The 16,131-nt window shown below is 40.7% G+C and overlaps 1 non-coding gene across 1 annotated transcript; it reads right to left on the reverse strand.

The window, feature by feature from the left end:
- Positions 1 to 345: 345 nt before the first annotated feature.
- On the reverse strand, positions 346 to 417 carry TRNAC-GCA (transfer RNA cysteine (anticodon GCA)). Its single transcript has one exon. It is a non-coding gene; the product is annotated as a tRNA-Cys (tRNA).
- Positions 418 to 16,131: the final 15,714 nt, after the last annotated feature.

Here is a 16,131-nt window from a genome sequence, read left to right on the forward strand (position 1 = left end):
TCGAGGATCATCGAGTCCAACCTATCAACACAGACCCTATGACTAGACCATGGCACCAAGTGCCACATCCAATCTCCTCTTGAACGCCTCCAGGGATGGTGACTCAACCACCTCCCTGGGCAACCCGTTCCAATGACGAATGACTCGCTCGGTGAAGAACTTCCTCCTCACCTCGAGTCTAAACCTCCCCTGGTGCAGCTTGAGACTGTGTCCCCTTGTTCTGGTGCTGGTTGCCTGGGAGAAGAGATCAACCCCTTCCCAGCCACAACCACCTTTCAGGTAGTTGTAGAGGGCAATGAGGTCACCCCTGAGCCTCCTCTTCTCCAGGCTAAAAAAATAGCTACCAGGGGGCACCCATATTTGAACTGGGGACCTCTTGATCTGCAGTCAAATGCTCTACCACTGAGCTATACCCCCATCTGCATGATCCCAGACAAACCATCTCTACTAAGATATGAGATGCAATTGTTCTGAAATTATTGGTTGGTGAGAAAACATAATTTTCTAAACCTCAAGAGAGGCTGAAATGATAATGAATGAAAGAAAGAAAATAGGGAAAACTTTCCAGCTTCTGAAGAGACTAGTGATTTAATTCTCATGAAGTCACACAATACTATTGAAAATTGTTAAACTAGACTAACCTTTCAAAGTAAAATAAAAGCAATTGTTCACTTCCTGCATATGGTGGGTTTAAGAATTACTCCCCCACATAAATGTAGAGAATTACCCCCAAAATAAATCACCAGACTGGCTCAGAGAGATTTGAAGCAAATGAAGCTACATTTACAAGCAAACTAAAATCTAGAAATATGATATATAATGAATACATACAATATATATATACACACACACATATATTTACAATTTGTAAACAACACAGAGACCCCTCTGGACAAAGCCAGGGGGGAACAATTAGCTCCCTCTCCCTCTCCCCTGTACAAGGGATAGAGAGATAAAGCAGTTAGAATAGCCCTCTTTTAGTACTTAGCCACAACAAGGAACACAGCCAAGGTCAGCAAAGCCAAGTGGAAGCCGCAGCTTGTATAAGCTATAGTGAAGAGGTGAAAAACAGACAGAATAGTCTATGCAACTCTTTTTTATCCTCATTAGCAAGTGAGTGGAATGATATATACCTGTCTATGTTATTCTGTGTCCAAAGGTGATTTATTTACCTTTTATTAAAAAAATGTTCTGAAAGTTCCAATTCTTGGTTTTGCAGTGAGGGGCTAGGCAAAAGTTCCACCTTCAAACTGTAACACTGCAAAAAAATCAACTGATCACTTCTTAAGAGTATGTAATATGAAATACTGAATATTTCTCCTATGATGCCAGAGTAGCATAACGAAATACACAAGAGATGAAAGTAAGGTCTCATTTTTTTTCTCAAAGGAATTACAAATTTTCAGTGACAATCAACCACTGAAAGTAACCTACAAGCAACCTTCAACTGGTTGCTTCATTCTATATCCATAAAATTGTCAAACACTCTACTGAAAATAAATTTAGTTAGGCAAACAAATAAGAATTTACAACTAAACACCTGTGTTTAAACAAGAAATATCATTTCTTTAGAGATCAGAAACCTGCTGTGGGAACTGATAATGTGACTTCTCACATTTTAGCTGATCTGGAACTAAGAAAATAATTACTTATTTTTATTATACAACTATAGCTTTGGTCTACAGAGATTAGGAGTAGAGGAACCATGTCTTTAAAATAGGTACTATGAAAGATAAGGATGAAGAAATCAGGAGAATATTTATGTTTTACGCTTCAAGTAATGGGTATGTAACACTAAATAAACAATTAGTACAAAGTACATTTCTGCTTATTGCTACCATCTGTAACTTCTACAGGGACTATCTTGTGATTGTTTCTATAGTTTACAATTACGCAACAGTATAATTCTTCTAAATAACTTTCTGTCTGAAGGATACTTTTTCAAAAGACACTGGGAAAAGGTAATCTCAGCAACACTTGCTGGTTTTCTTTAAACTTCACTCTTTGTGAAAATTGTACCATTTAGATAAAATATTTGGATTCAAATATTTTTAGACAATTGCTTTAATCATCTATCATTAAAATAAAATATTTTCCCAACTGAAAAAAAAAAAAAAAAGGTTTTTCAATACATTTGCTGTCTGAACAGCTGTTGAAAATAGGTCTGTGTGACAGTGATTCTGTCATGAAGCTTAAAATTTATTCACTGATTCTAGCATGACTATAAAGATAGTCCCTGTCTTTCCCTGTACATCCTATAGTGACTAAATTCTTATGCTTAAACCCAATATTATTCTTTTACTCTTGCTTTGATATTAAAAGTAGATAATCTAGATTCTCTCTTTTGAATCATGAAAAAAAAGTCTCCTTTGTTTGTCCAGTTGCAATCTCTCAGTAAGTTACTAGGATCTATTAAAGAGCATCGAATAGATTAGTGTTCTCCAATCTTAAAAGTTAGCAGTTTTCACTCATATTTTTATGTTTTCATTCTAACTTATTTTATAATGCATATATTTCAGGTTTAGAAAAATCACCACACTAAATGCAAGGTAAACACTTTGCTGCAACTAAGTTTCAAACCACACACCTTTTTGTAGCCTCACTAGCTTTATTTATTAGATTTAATTGTAATAGTTGCCATCTGAGCAGTCACTTTTTTTTTTTTTGTCTGTTAATGAATCTTCAGAATGTTCCCTAACCTTTAACTGTTTTTGCCTTTCCCTGTGCTAAACTATGCTAATTTACTGTTACCCTTCCATTCAGCCTGCAGTTTTTCTTTTTGTTAATGACACATTCCTTTTCTCTGAATAAGGGACTCCAAAATTTGTCTCAAACATATCACCATATTCATTAAAAAAACAAACAAACAACAAAAAACTAACCTACACTAAAATTCAAATGGTAACTAGAAAGACTAGTGTAGATCAGGCAGAGTTAACTGAGTGAACTGATAAATCATGGATGGGATGGTAAAGACATTAAAACCTTATCTCACAACTAGTAGAATGAAATGTTTCATTCAGATAGATATCTTATATTAATCTCCCTCCCTAATCAAAGAAACCCTTTAAAGATGTGCTGAGTCAGGTATAGCTCACTATGAGTAAAGGTTTCCTGCTTTTCATTTTTTCCAATTACTATACTTTGAGCACCTGAGCACCTCAGTGACATTTTAATGTTTAATAATATTGATGTTTTCTTTCCGTTCAGATAATTCCATTTGAATAATCTCTGTGATTCCTTGCTGTTATTTTTTTCATAAAACTATTGCTCCTATTTTGATTAGAACTGAAAATTTCCAGCTGCAGCCATCTGAAACATATCTTTTTCTGCATGTGTATGTACAGATGCCTACAGATGCTCTGGGACTTTGAAACCCTGGGTTCAAGGGTCATATATAAGAGGAATGAAACCAGATCAGCTCCTGACTGAAGATTGCTTATGATGTTAAGAGAATTAATTCTAGATAGTTGCCAGTCATTCATTTGTTCTTTAATAGATTAGTTTGTACGATCTCTAGCCCCAAGCAAGCCTGAATGTATCACAAGCATCACAATCTTGTAGGCTGGAACTCCTTTGAAAGCAAAATATTTTGAGCTGCTTTAATTGCCTTCTCCTTCATCTTTCCATTTCTGCCACAGATGTCTTGAAGCACTTAAATCTATAATCACTATTCCATGTGCTGATACATAATATTTTTTATTCTGTCATCTCTTTATTGATAACTTGATTTACTTTTGTACTTAAAACTTCCGTTTATACCAGTTTATGACTGCGCTAGCACAAGCACTGATGTCTAATGGCTTTTCTTGAGTTATTACCACAGAAGATGGATCATACTGCCAAACAGAGAAAAGAGCATCTGTAAGTATGAGGTTAGAAGGCAACTACTTTTGGTCATGTTAGAAGTCTAGAGGAACTATTATTTTTCCCAAGTAGCAAATTATAGGATAAAAAGAAATGGCCTAAATTTGTGTCAGAGGATGTTTATATTGGATGTTTGGCAAAATTGACCTAACATGGTTATCAAGCACAAGAACAAGCTCCCTGGGAAAGTGGTTGACTCACCATTTATGGAGGTATTCAAAAGGTCTAGGAGAAGGGTTGTTTTCAGATAGCTTTGTAACAGCTATGTTTTGCCCTTGAGTTAGGAAAACACACCTTATCAGTAACAGAGAGAGAAAGAGGGAAATGTAGGGGAAGATTTGCCTTTGCTGGAATTAGAGGTTATGTATGGTCTCTGACTTAGAAAAGAATGTAAACATTTTGTAACTGAAGGGAGAAACTTGGCAGAATTTGGTTGGATGTGTTAGAATATTGGTTTTTCATTTTAACCTGTTGTATGCCTTAGTTACATTCACGCCAGTAGAAAATAACCAATTAAGGCGTGACACGTGCTTTCTGATAGAGTATAAAACTTTGCTGTGTAACATACTGAGCATCTTTGCCTGATAACATCTTGGCCTGGAAGCTGTGCTTTAGGGTGATCGAACACCTACATCCATACTACAACAAAAAGTCATGTAGATGTGGTGCTTAGATAAATGGTTTGTTGGTGGATGTGAATGTGTTGGGTTAGGAGTTGGGCTCACTGATCTTGGGGGTCTTTTATAATCTAAGTAATTGTATGATTTTATATCTTCTACAAGAGCAAATGTTTCTTCATATCTTCATTTTAGTAGACAATACTCTATAATTTAGTCAAATTCTTTCAATTTGTTATTGAAAGATAAAGTTATGAGTTTGCTATTTCACATGTGCAATTAATCTGATCATCCTGAAGACTTAAAAAATTTAGGGTGCTATGAACTGTATCTCTAGTCCTTAATTTGAAATAGAAATATCTATGAGTGCAATGCTTCCTAATTTTATATTTGGAGATCAAAATAAATAACTCGAGAGATCTATCCTGTCATTGTTTCAATAAAGGTGATCCAACAATTTCCATCCTGTAGACATCATGGCTTTTGTACACAGCAGTGCTTTCTGAATAGAAGTCCTGTATGTGTATATCACTCAACCTGACACAGAATTTTTCTCTTTAACCTCTAGACAATAACAATGAAAGTATTCTAATTCTTCAGCACATGTATTTCTATCTCATGTACCTACCCTAAGACATCTTTTCACATCAAGGGATGCTGTTTTGAACTAGGAGGTGCTGACTTATTCCAGCGAGAAAAGTTTCCAAACTCCATAAAGTATAATTTTAAATGTTGGGGTTTATTGCTAATACTATGAAGAAAGACAGAATAATATAGATAATCTCATTGCCCTTTAGGTGCTGGGAGCACCAAGTTGTGAAGCAGTGAACAGACTTAATATACTTAAGGTATGTGACAATTTTAGGCTGTACCTTTAAGGAAAGGACCACTACAGAATACTCTAGCTGAATGTTTTGGTGTAAAAAGGAAAACAAAGATAATTCTAAATGAATTTCATTGGTAGATCAGTAGGAGTGTAACTTTAAGGGTTCAGTCTGAGTTCAGTCTATTCAGCTGCTTTATCTCTTCTGCTCATGGCCAGTGCTGACCTTGGACTTCTGAGATAAGAAAATTAACTTTTTTTTTTTTTTTTTTTTCCCTTCACAACTGCTTTGAACTAACAAAATTTTCCTTAATATCCATTTTCTCTCTTTAATCCTTTTTGGGAAAAGAGGAGGAAGGTGGAAAAGGAGTTTTGGGGGGAACCCAGAAGGGGAATTCTCCTGCGGGAGGAGTTTCTGTGTTACGTTCTTTCCTGCATATTTTTGTATATACTGTAAATACTGTATATTTTGTATATATTCATTGCATTTCATTCTGCTTGTAAAATAAAGCCTTTTTCATTTGTTTCTCCAACTGAGTTAGCTGTGGTTTGTCTGGTGGGAGAATTGAACTTTCTCACTACCACATAAATAATTGGCTGCCCCAATGTGAGGCTTGGAATAATTGCTTTCCAGATGCAGGGTGAAATTTGCTTGATTTATTTCTGCTCAGATCGGGAGGTGAGCAAGAAAATGCTGTGGATTTTTTAACAACTAGTTTTCTCAATTTTCAGCATATTGGTCTACATATATTTGGTGGGACTGCTGTGTGATCTTTTAGGCAGGTACTTAATATATAAATTATACTTATGGTTTAAGTATAAGATTTAGCTTCTCTGTGATCAGTTTGTGGGATTCTTTTGGCTTAATAAGTACAGGAATGTGACTGCTACGACACTGCCCATCAAGATACATGAGTTTAAGATCCCAGTAGGTGAAAGAGTAATTATAAGTGATGGCTGGGATCCAAAGTTGATTTATTTAATGTGTGTGAATCTGATGGTGGTGATAGTGATCATGTACTTGTTAATTGCACTGTACTGGGACAAGAAAGTATGTAGGACTTGTTTCATTTTCAAGCGTAGACCGAGGAGGTGGAGGCAGAGCTCTAACTCAACCCCAGAGATTTCTAGTGATGAGGGGAGTGGAGAATCTCAATCAGTTAAGAATAGACCTAAATATTTTTTTTTTAATATTTTTAATATTTTTTAAATATTTTTATCAACAACATAAAAAGTGGGATTGAGTGCACCATCAGCAAGTTTGCAGATGGCACCAAGCTGAGTGGTGCCATCAATACACCAGAGGGATCGGATGTCATCCAGAGAGACCTGGACAAGCTGGAGAAGTGGGCCCAGGTGTGCCTCATGAGGTTCAACATGAGTAAGTGCAGGGTTCTGCACCTGGGCCAGAACAAGCCTCACTATCAATACAGACTGGGGGAGGAGGTGTTAGAAAGCAGCCCTGTGGAAAAGGACTTGGGGGTGCTGATGGACCAGGACCTGGACTTGAGCAGACAGTGTGAACTTGCAGCCCAGAAGGCCAATCATATCCTGGGCTGCATCTAAAGATTCATTGCCAGCAGATCCAGAGGGGTGATTCTGCCATTTTGCTCTGATGAGACCTCACCTGAAGTCACTGGAGGTGTTCAGGAGGAGACTTGACAGGGTGCTTGGTTACATGGGTTAGTTGATTGGGTGGTGTTGGGTGATAGGTTGGACGCGATGATCTTGAAGGTCTCTTCCAACCTGGTTTATTCTATTCTATTCTATTCTATTCTATTCTATTCTATTCTACTGTGTACTCGTCTGGAGCCCTCAATATAGAAAGGACATGGATCTGATGGAGAGGGTTCAGAGGAGGGCCATGAAAATGATCAGGGGGTTGGAGCACCTCTGCTATGAAGACAGGATGAGAGAGCTGAGGTTGTACAGCCTGGAGAAGAGGAGGCTCTGGAGACACCTAATAGCAGTCTTCCAGTACCTGAAGGGGGCCTACAAGAAGGATGGAAAGAGACTGTTTACAAAGGCCTGTGGTGATACGAAAAGGGGCAATGGATTCAAACTAGAGAAGAGCAGATGTAGATGGGATGCTAGGAACAGGTTCTTTACTATGAGGGTGGTGGAATACTGGAACAAATCGCCAGGGTAGGTGGTTGTGGCCCCATCCCTGTAGATATTCAAAGTGAGGCTCGACAGGGCTCTGGGCAACCTGATCTAGCTGAGAATGCTCCAGCTGACTGCAGGGGAGGTTGGAGTAGATGACCTTCGGATGTCCCTTTCAACCCAGACCATTCTATGATTCTGAGACTATGAATTAAAGTGAAACAAAAATGTTTTACACTCTATATCTTCTGTATTTTTTCAAAGACTGCAGAATGGTACTTTTAGCCTTGGCAATATTTTGTAGTGACCTACACAATAATATGTGACTACAGCAAAAGAAAACCTTGTGTCTGAGCTGCAATTTAATTGTTTGTTTGTTTTGTGTGTGTGTGAAGTGGCCTTGAAGAATATATGAAATACAATTACTCTACCAAAAAGCTGTAAAGGTATTCCACTGGAACTGTAAGTAAGGTTTAACATACAAGGCCATGGAGAATCAAACTCTTCCATCTAAAGTTTGGACTTCATGTCTCTGAATAGAAAGCCTCCATTAATGTTTTAGTGTGGTTTAAAAGCTTCATATTCTGTTGGGAAAACTTATTACAGCATTTAAAAATACTCAAATAGGCTTTTCACAGAGAAAATGAAGTTCTAATGCTTCAAAAATTGCCATGGGGACTTCCTGTGTTAAGAAATTTCATCACAGTTAACCATTGTTGCTTTAAACAATGTTTTTTTTTCTTAAACATTAAAGAAAAAAAAGAAAGAAGTAACAAATTGCCTTTTCACTTAAATTTGGAGAGGTGTTAATTATGGAAATTTAAGGTACTTTTTAGTATTAAAACTGTACTGGTCTCAAAGGGTGTAGGTACCAGTTATGTCAGTATCCAGTACTGCAGTGGAGAGCAGAACATGTGATTCATCTGACTTATTTTATGCATCTCATTCCAGATGAAAGAAATTGCATCTGAGTGTGATCTTTTGCACCACTGATCTTTGGAGGACTCTTTTAACTTGGGTTCTTCTATGACTGATTTAAAACTTTACAGTTCTCTGTATTAACTGAAAAGACTTCATGAAGAGTTTCACTGAATACACCTGTCTGTATTTTGTCAAATTAAATCTTCCCATTTCAGAGACTGACATAAAAGAAATAAAAAAATAATAAACGACCACAAAAAGACATGGAAGCCAACTTAATGTAGTATGTGTGCACACTCCTCACTCCATTCCAGAGTATTGGAAGGTTCCTACCGCCAAAACCAGATTGTGTCTTGTTTCCTTTTTATCCAGGAGCACACAACTCTTCACCCCATCCTTTTCTTCTCTTCTAACAGATATGCTAGTAGATCTTTTTATATAGCCTTAAAATAGTTACAGAAAAGTGTATACATTAAAGGATTTGAAATGCATCAAAATCTATAGGTAAATTTTATGCATTGCTGACTTCAACAGACTTTCTGTGTTTAGTTGATTAGATGGCACTGAGTGATAGGTTGAACTCAAAGATTTCAACGGTCTTTTCCGAACTGGTTAATTCAGCAGTGTTCCAGGGTGGCCAAGAAGGCACATGGCATCCTGGCCAGTATCAGGAATAGTGTGGCCAGCAGGAGCAGGGTAGTCATTGTATCCCTTTACTCAACACTGGTTAGGTCACACCATGAGAACTATGTCTGGTTCTGGGCTCCTCAATTTAAGAAGGACATTGAGATACTTGAACACACCCAGAGAAGGACAGTGAGGCTGCTGAGAGTTCTCAAGCACAAGCCCTATGAGGAGTGGCTAGGGAGCTGGGGTTGTTTAGCCTGGAGAAGAGGAGGGTCAGGGGAGACCTTATTGCTCTTTACAACTATCCGAAAGGAGGTTGTAGCCAGGTGGGGGTTGGTCTCTTCTCCCAGGCAACCAGCAGCAGAACAAGAGGACACAGTCTCAAACTGCACCAAGGGAGGTTTAGGCTTGAGGTGAGGAGAAAGTTCTTCACAGAAAGAGTGATTGCCCATTGGAATGGGCTGCCCAAGGAGGTAGAGTCACCATCCCTGGAGGTGTTCAAAAGGGGACTGGATGTGGCACTTTGAGCCACAGTTTAGTTGTCATGAGGTGTTAGGTATTAGGTAATAGGTTGGACTTAATGATCGAAGGTCTTTTCCAACCTGGTTGTTTCTATTATTCTGATGTTATGGAAGTCAAAGCCAGGGACGGGGAGGAAGAACTGCCCATTGTAAGTGCAGATAAGGTTCGTCATCATCTGAAGAACCTGAAAGTGTTCAAGTCCATGGGACCCGACAGGATACACCCACGGGTACTGAGAGAACTGGCAGATGAGGTTGCTAAACCCCTCTCTATTATATTTCAAAAGTCATGGCAATCTGGTGAAGTCCCCACAGACTGGAAAAGGGGAAACATTGCCCCCATCTTCAAAAAGGGCAAGAAGGAGGAACCAGGGAACTACAGGCCAGTCAGTCTCACCTCTGTGCCTGGAAAGATCATGGAGCAGATCCTCCTGGAGTCACTACTCGCTCAAAAGAATAGTGAAGAGGTGATTTGGAACAGTCAGCATGGCTTTGCCAAGGGCAAATCCTGCCTGACCAACCTGGTGGCCTTCTATGAGCAGGTGACAAAATTAATAGATGAGGGGCAAGCAACGGATGTCGTTTACCTGGACCTGAGCAAAGTCTTCGACACTGTCCCACACCACATCCTGGTCTCCAAACTGGTGACACATGGGTTTGATGGGTGGACCACTAGATGGATAAGGAACTGGCTTGATGGCTGCACCCAAAGAGTGGCTGTCAATGGCTCCATGTCCCAGTGGAGGCCAGTGACAAGCGGAGTCCCTCAGGGATCAGTCCTGGGACCTGTCTTATTCAACATCTTTGTGGGGGACATGGACAGTGGCATTGAGTGCACCCTCAGCAAGTTTGCTGATGACACCAAGCTGTGTGGTGCAGCAGACACGCTGGAGGGAAGGGAGGCCATCCAGAGGGACCTTGACAGGCTGGAGAGGTGGGCACAAGCCAACCTCATGAAGTTCAATAAGAGCAAGTGCAGGGTCCTGCATCTGGGTCGAGGCAATCCCAGGCACAAATACAGGCTGGGCAGTGACTGGCTGGAGAGTAGCCCTGAGGAGAGAGACTTGGGTGTGCTGGAGGACAAAAAGCTCAACATGAGCTCTCAGTGTGCACTTGCAGCCTGCAAAGCCAATCAGATCCTGGGCTGCATCAGGAGAAGTGTGGCTAGCAGGTCGAGGGAGGTGATCCTCCCCCTCTACTCAGCCCTGGTGAGACCCCACCTGGAGTACTGTGTCCAGTTCTGGAGCCCCTATTACAAGAGGGATGTGGAGGTGCTGGAACGTGTCCAGAGAAGAGCCACAAAGATGATCAGAGGGCCGGAGCACCTCTCCTATGAGGACAGACTGAAGGAGTTGGGGCTGTTCAGTTTGGAGAAGAGAAGGCTCCGAGGTGACCTAATTGTCGCCTTCCAGTATCTGAAAGGGGCCTACAGGAAGGCTGGGGAAGGACTTCTCAGGATCTCAGGTAGTGATAGGACTAGGGGGAATGGAATGAAGCTGGAGGTGGGGAGATTCAGGCTAGATATGAGGAGGAGGTTCTTCACCATGAGAGTGGTGAAACCCTGGAATGGTTTGTCCAGGGAGGTGGTCGAGGCCCCGTCCCTGGGGGTGTTTAAGAGCAGGCTGGATGAGGCTCTGTCCAGCCTGATCTAGTGTGGGGTGTCCTGGCCCATGGCAGGGGGGTTGGAACTAGATGATCCTTGTGGTCCCTTCCAACCCTGAATGAAACTATGAAACTACTTCTATATGAAGGATTAGTATTCACTTGTCACAATGTCCCTTTCTCAGTGATTTTTTTCTGTGACTGAGATTTCCAAGCCAGATTGAACTTTTTTTCCCTCTGCATTTACCACCATGAAACAATGGAGAAGATACAGACATGCTTTATTACTTGTTTTGCTCCTTTCCTTCCTTATTTCTATAAAGAAGCAGTGAGGGGGAAGAAATGTTCTGCAAATGAGACACAAAAGCAGAGATTTATTGAACAATGAGAGCAGACTCAAAGGGTCTCCAGGTAAAAATAGTGTGATTGCCATAATGCCATAGGACTAAACAGCTCCTGCTCCACCCCCACCATTTTTGCACCCATCACAGAGGCTGGAACATGACCCTTACCAGCCAAGTTACCACACAGAGGAGCTCAGACCCAGTAAGGACACCCAGCTAGCACCTGTGGATGATATTGGAGTGGTCATCAAAAATGTTCCTAGCTAACCAGGGGGCCACCAGGCCCCCCGGCCTTTGTTGTCACCATCACCAGTGTGCACCATGGGCACTGACCAGTGATGAGAGGAGGATCCCTCAGCCCAGATGGGCTCAGCTTGGGGCTTCTGCCTTTCCTGGGGGATTAAAAAGGGGAGTGGGTGGGGAGGACCAAATGGCCACACCTGGGGTGGGAGGAGACTCCAACAGAGCCCAGGTGCTCTGGGATTTGAGGGGAAAAAGGGGGAAATGGTGCAGGTGAGGGACTTGCAGGGTGTGAAGTAATGAAAGGACTAGGGAGAATGGAAAAAAGAAATAGAAATGGGTAGATTAAAATTGGAAGTTAGGAAAGAATTCTTCACCATGAGAGTGGTGAGACACTGGAACAGGTTGCCCAGGGAGGTGGTGGAAGCCTCATCCCTGGAGGTTTTTAAGGCCAGGCAGGATGTGGCTCTGAGCAACCTGATCTAGCATGAGGTGTCCCTAGATGATTCTATGATTCTAAAACAATTTTGAAATTTAGGCTGGATGTTAGGAAGAAATTCTTCAGAGAAAGAGTAATTGGCCATTGGAATGGGCTGCCCAGGGAGCCGAGGTGGAGTCACCTGGAGTGTTTAAAATAAGACTATGAGGCACTTAGTGCCATGGTTTAGTTGATAAGATGGTGTTGGGTGATAGATTGGACTTGATGATCTTGAAGGTCTTTTCCAACCTGGTTATTTCTGTGATTCTGTCTATCTAGACATCTACCAACATACAGAAGAAGCTGTAAGTTGGTTGAGGTTATGAGACTACTCATCACACTCAAAACAGATATCTCAAATGGTAGATCTCAAGTAGCTAATAAGGAGTGAAACCATACAGAGTGTAGATGAAATTTAAATCATCCTTCATTCCTGCACATTAGATTAGTATTTTCTTGGTTTTCATGTTTTATTTCTTCTTGCTTATTTCAATTTTGCTAAACAATCATTTAATCTTTGGAGAGCTGCAGTGATAACTCTTATAGATCATAGAATCATAGAATCAATAAGGTTGGAAAAGACCTCAAAGATCATCAAGTCCAACCTGTTTTTGTCCCTGGAGGTGTTTAAGACCAGGCTGGATGAGGCTCTGGCCAGCCTGATCTAGTGTGGGGTGTCCCTGCCCATGGCAGGGGGGTTGGAGCTGGATGATCCTTGTGGTCCCTTCCAACCATGAATGAGTCTAATTTTAATTTTTACCTTTTTATTATATTTTTTTACCTTTTCTATTAATTATTTTTTATTATCATTTTTCATTTTAATTTTCTCGATTTTTTCTTTGTATAATTTTTTGTTTGTTTTAATCTAGTAGTCTTGATAATCCTTATTTTCATTTTTTTGCTAACAATTCTTATGTCTTTTTCTGTTAATAACTATTCTGTGTTAGTAATCTTTATGATTTTTCAATGTGTAATATTTGTTTTTAATATTTTATTTTTATTGTTGCTCTTCTTTTTTATTACTATTCTGTTATTTAGCACTCTATGTTTTGTATCCAGAGTTTTTGTGCTTTTGTTATATATTTCTGGTTTTTTGTTTACCTTTTTTTTTTTGCTTTTTTTTTTTTGTATTTTTTTTTCCTAGCCTATGTCTAAGAAGGAAATATAAAGACATTACCTTAGCTAAGGAATACTTTTTTTTTTAAATTAATACCTATTTACTACAAGTCTTAACTATATTACATGTAGCTCCTTTGAAATGCCATGGCACACAACTAAGAAGGTTCGAACCAAAAGAAATCTTACAATGTGAACTCATTACTAAGTACTTACACCTTACTACAATTACTATGTACTAGGTATCTGTAAAAACCAAATGCTTACCATTCATTATGCTTACCAGGAAAACTTAGCAAATATCTAAATAACAAATCTCTTAAGGACATTGCAATCAGAAATTAAGAAATTAACATTGTAACTTTAAATCAGAGCAGAGCTTTGGTTGGCAAGAGTAGTACTAGAAAATCCTCCCTTTTCTGGGGGTGGGGGTAAGGGTGGGTGGCTAGCAAGGTGTGATCCAGTTGCTATTGTTTCTGTATTAGGGTCTTAACGACTTGCAGCCTATCGTGTCTGAACAACCATTGTTCCACCCATACTGGATTATCTGTTTTCCATTTTAATTTGTGGGTTGGTTGCTGACTAGTAGCCACTATAAAGAAGGAACAGTAACAAGTTTTGCTCCTAGTTGACTTAAGGCATATCAGCCCAACAGAGCAACTGGAAGGGTTAACACGTACGGTCTTACAGTGATTGATTTGCTGTAGTTAAAAGCTAATTGCACTGGCTCTTTGCTAACCCAAGTTGTTTGGATACCTTTTAAACACATGACTTCAACATTTGCCATGAGCAATGACTAGTGACCATTCCATTTATGACTAGGTATAATGATGACATCGTCTCCAGTATCCATAATAATTGAAAATTGTATAATTTGTCCACAAGGGTGTCTGACAGATAAAATCTGTTCCAGCTTTCTCTTTTGGATTTCTAGGGCTAATGAGGTATTAGGCATATCAGTGGAACCTGAGCCTTCTTGCCCTTGGATTCTGTTATAAGTTTTAGGCACTCGGGACTGAGATGGTATTAGCTAAGCAATTTCTGTCCCAACAAGAGTGCTAACAGGAGAGGCAATGGTATAGAGCATAATTTTCATAGCCCAGTCATAATCAGAATGTATTGAACCAGGAATTATAAGAATGCCCTGTCTAAAGGTAGACATCTGCCAGTTAACAGAGCACAGGGTCTGTGACCCAAAGGACCATGCCAGTTAAACTCAACAGCGCTTTGTGGATTCAAAAGGAGATATGCGGCTGTTGTCAGGTCCGCTGTGCGCTGCCAGAGGGGGCTGGGGGGGGGGGAAGGGGGGGGGGGGGCGCGGTCCAAGGACCCTGGTTTGGTGTCGTCGTGCGGGGTATATTCACGCTGCAGGAGCAGCTTCTGCAACGATCTTGAGTAAAATGATTAGATCTGTGACCCTTTCGAGTCTGTCTAACAGTCAGACACTTTAAGGTACCTAGGTTTCTCAGAAGCACGATGATTTCAGGACTGCTTCTATGGCCGTGGCTAGATACATTGCTGCTTGTCGATGCCTTCATTCATTGTGGTCCTGCAGTCATGAGGCAGTAGCACCTGTTGATAAAATGCTGAGAACCTGTTTAGTTTCTTCATTAGCATTGTCAAATGTCAAAATATCCACATTTCTACCTTCATATCGTGAGTCAGGTCTGAATTAGTATTGAATGCCGTATGTAAGGGATGGTATTGACAAAGGAACCAAGTGTCCCTGTTCGGGCGCCAGATGTAGACGACGGAGATAGGAATCAATACGGCTGACCAATGTGATCGAGTATTGTTCCTTTATTGTTCCAGTGTTGCAGGCCGATGGTGCAGGCCTGAGGTGCAGGCCTATGGAGCAGGCCTGTAGTGCAAGTATAGCACGGTAAAGTGTAGAAGAAACAGGAGACAGGAAAGGCAGAAGAAGAAGTGCGTAGCAAGGCAACTGCTACAACTTATATAAACTCAGAGTGCCCTGTTGGCATAGCTCCATTGGTTCCCTATGAGTGACCACACATTGCACTATTACAGATTATTGGTCCAACTACTAATGACACAATGAGGTTGTTGATGCAGGTGCATGTCCTGTTGTCCCAAGATAACTGTCCATGTTTATAGCTACCAGTGTCTTGTTTTAGTTACATGCTGCAGGCACAGCACTGTTTTGCTCCACTGCTAGCTGACTCTGCATTTATGCTGAGCATGGCCTACCACCATGTCAGGCTCTAGGCCTGCACTGCCAGATTGCTCACACTGCTCGTTGCTGGCATTGCCACAAATGATACAATGATACTATGATACTAAACAGGCTCTCGGGAAGGCCGCTTTGAACAATGCTGTTGATGATTCTGGCAATCAGCCAGTGGCAGCAGCAGTTCCCAACATGGCAGCTTCCATGTCTTCTGCAGACATTAGAGGGGCAAAGCCATTTCCTTCTTCATCGGCAGGACTGGAAGTGTCCTCTGTAGCAACTGTTTAGTCTCAAAACCTGTCGGCTTCTGTTAAGGTGGCTGTGAATTCAAACACAGCTCCAATTAAGCAAGTAGCAGCTTTAGATAAGAGAGGTGGAAGGCGCAGACCTGATCCAGGAGCTGATTGGAGAGGGCAGCAAGATACATCTGATGATGAGGGAACTTCTGCTAAAAAAGATCCTGCTGAGGAGGAAGAGAAGGTTTGTCTCAAGGATATAGGTGAGTTATTGAGACCATCACTGGATGGAGATCTAGCAGGGCAGATTGCAGGTCCTTCTAAGACAGTAGCTAATGGAGGTGCTTCTGAGCTTAAAGGGATCTTTAGGAGAGTGGCAGCAGTATTCTGGGGACAACATGTTCAGGAAGATGAGACAGATGAGGAAGAGGATGACACTTAACACTAG

The sequence above is a fragment of the Melanerpes formicivorus genome, unplaced genomic scaffold, assembly GCF_026170545.1.
Source record: "Melanerpes formicivorus ecotype bairdi unplaced genomic scaffold, bMelFor1.0.p_v2 SCAF_1, whole genome shotgun sequence".
Taxonomy (NCBI): domain Eukaryota; kingdom Metazoa; phylum Chordata; class Aves; order Piciformes; family Picidae; genus Melanerpes; species Melanerpes formicivorus.